This window comes from Alexandromys fortis, unplaced genomic scaffold (genome assembly GCF_014885135.2).
Source record: "Alexandromys fortis isolate MF-2015 unplaced genomic scaffold, M_Fortis_MF-2015_v1.1 scaffold_61, whole genome shotgun sequence".
NCBI lineage: Eukaryota > Metazoa > Chordata > Mammalia > Rodentia > Cricetidae > Alexandromys > Alexandromys fortis.
Window position 1 is genome coordinate 5,882,993 of NW_026067962.1, and position 3,245 is coordinate 5,886,237.

The 3,245-nt window shown below is 42.5% G+C and overlaps 1 pseudogene; it reads left to right on the forward strand.

The window, feature by feature from the left end:
- The first annotated feature begins 381 nt into the window (after positions 1-381).
- On the forward strand, positions 382-1,920 carry LOC126508327 (pleiotropic regulator 1-like; annotated as a pseudogene).
- The last annotated feature ends 1,325 nt before the right edge of the window (positions 1,921-3,245 follow it).

A 3,245-nucleotide genomic window follows, 5' to 3' on the forward strand; every position in this document is an offset into this window, starting at 1 on the left:
AGAACTCAAGAAACTAGACTTTAAAATGCTAATTAACCCAGTAAAAAATGGGGCACTGAACTGAACAGAGAATTCTCAACAGAAGAAATTCAGATGGCCAAAAGACACTTAAGGTCATGCTCAACCTCCTTAGCGATCAGGGAAATGCAAATTAAAACAACTTTGAGATACCATCTTACACCTGTCAGAATGGCTAAAATCAGAAACACCAATGATAGCCTTTGCTGGAGAGGTTGTGGAGTAAGGGGCATACTCATCCATTGCTGGTGGGAATTCAAACTTGTGCAACCACTTTGGAAATCAGTGTGACAGTTTCTCAGGAAATTCGGGATCAACCTACCGCAGTTGGTTGCTGGAGGAGCTGGCTGAGCAGCAGCGACTATGGTGGAGGAAGTCCAGAAGCATTCTGTACACACACTGGTGTTCAGGTCACTGAAAAGGACCCATGACATGTTTGTAGCTGATAATGGAAAACCTGTGCCTTTGGATGAAGAGAGTCACAAGCAGAAGATGGCAATCAAGCTTCGTAATGAGTCCTGTCTTGCATATGTCCACTTCTAAAGAGAACCTTAAGAAGAAAGGACCTCAGAACACAGCAGAGTCATATCCCCATAAACAATATCCTGCCAACCAAGGATAAGATGTTGAATACCTGGTGACAGGTACCCATCCATACCCACCAGGACCTGATGTTGCCCTGACTTCCGACACCAAGGTCCAGAGAATGCCCAGTGAGTCAGCCGCACAGTCCTTAGCTGTGGCGCTGCTGATTCAGGCCAGAGGTGATGCAAATTGGACTGGACGTGCTGGGAGTGCGTACCGACACCCAGGAGCTTCTGACCATTCCCAGCCCACAGCGATGAACTCTATGATCATGGTGGCCGGCAATACCAAAAACTCTGCATTAATGGCTAAAAAAGCCCCTACAATGCCCAAACCCCAGTGGCACCCGCCATGGAAACTCTATAGAGTTATCAGTGGGCATCTTGGCTGGGTTCGGTGCATTGCTGTGGAACCTGGCAATCAGTGGTTCGTTACTGGCTCTGCCGACAGAACTATCAAGATTTGGGACTTGGCTAGTGGCAAATTGAAGCTGTCCTTGACTGGGCACATCAGCGCGGTGCGTGGTGTGATCGTGAGCACGAGGAGCCCCTACTTGTTCTCTTGTGGAGAAGACAAGCAAGTGACGTGCTGGGATCTTGAGTATAACAAGGTTATACGGCACTATCATGGCCATCTAAGTGCAGTGTATGGTCTGGATTTGCATCCAACAATCGACGTCCTGGTGACTTGTAGTCGAGATTCAACTGCACGGATCTAGGACGTGAGGATTAAGCCAGTGTGCACACGTTGTCCGGACACACAAACGCAGCTGCTACAGTGAGACGCCAGGCTGCAGAACCACAGGTTATCACCGGGAGTCACGATACCACAATACGATTATGGGATCTGGTGGCTGGAAAGACAAGAGTGACATTGACGAATCATAAGAAATCTGTCAGGGCTGTGGTCTTACATCCATGACATTACACATTTGCATCTGGGTCTCCAGATAACATAAAGCAGTGGAAGTTCCCTGACGGAGGCTTCATTCAGAATATCTCCGGTCATAACGCCATCACCAACACGCTGGCAGTCAATGCCGACCTAGTACTTGTGTCTGGAGCTGACAATGGCACCATGCACCTTTGGCACTGGAGAACTGGTTACAATTTTCAGCGGGTCCATGCAGCCATCCAGCCTGGGTCTTTGGACAGTGAGTCGGGAATCTTTGCTTGTGCTTTTGATCACTCGGAAAGCCGGTTGCTAACAGCAGAAGCTGGCAAAACCATTAAAGTTTACAGAGAGGATGAGACCGCGAAGGAAGAAACTCACCCAGTTAGCTAGAAACCAGAGATTATCAAGAGGAAGAGATTTTAGTGCGCACTGTTTTCATGGCTGTCCCCATGTTCCTACTTGGCGTTGATGCAGAAGTCACTGCTGCTTTGTACTTTACAATAAACTGCTCCCTGTGCCTCCCCAAAATAAAAAAAAAAAAAAAATAAAGTTAGACCTCTATGATCTACAGACTTGGTGGGTGTTTGAATTTGTGATACTTACAGGCATAGTTAGGATAATTGATAAATGCTTGGACATTTGCTACAACTTTAATTAAAAACTCAATGAGAGAATCCAAAAGATTTCTTCTCAATCACTGTGCTCCAGATTAATCAGACAAGGGACCACTGTTGAATCTGACAAGGGAGAATTATATTAAACTTACGAGATAGGTATTGTTAGGAAACATTTCTAGACATCTAACAACTAGTAATAAACATGAATCTTTGACTCACACTACCATTCAGGGTTCTGTGGACAGCAATCATAGCTGTGACAGTGTTTGACTTTGAAGCTGATAACAGGCGTGTATATTGTGCACTATAAAACAAGTAGATTCCTTAAACTCTGGTTCCCATCTCACGATACACATATTTTGGAACAAGTTCGGAAATTGAATAGGACCCTTCCTCATTGTCTCTTAGACTTGAGGGTGAAAGAGAGCAATATGGACATGCTTCTTGCTGATTGAAATGTGATAAACTGTGTTTTTTCTTCTTTTGTTCACGCCCCTGAATCCAGCTGGTGCTGCCAATATTGAATTAGTATAGGGCTGTTCACTGGATAATGGGAAACCACACTCTCAATAAAAGTTATTTTTGCTCCTCAGTACCATCACCTGCGAACAGCGACTCAAAAGGAGTAAATAGTAGAAACACCTCTCTCATCTATGTAAATATTATGGTTAGCTTTTTCTTATGCTAACAGAGGTCTTTCTTTTACATTACATAAGGTTTAAGAAAAATGTACCTTAATAGAAGAACATTTATTATATAATTTTAAATATGAAATGTCTTTAACTAAGTGAATATAAAATTATTGCATTTGCATCTATATCCTAATGCTGATGTTAACCACATTTTTAGAGTTTTTTATTGAATTGTTCTCTATTTAGATTCCTTTTTTTTTGTCTGTCATAGAAGAATTTCAGATATACAGCTTCTACAATTATCTGTTGACTTCTTGAACTTTGTATTTCAAATTATTATCCATTCAGCATAAATGTAAGAAAAATTTACAAGTTACCAGTTACTTTGAAAGATATTACTCCTACTACTATAAGTTAGAAAAAGTGGCATTAAGGATGTGGTAGAGTGATATAAGCGCATGCCAACACTATTCAGAGGAGCACAGAGGTAATTCTATTT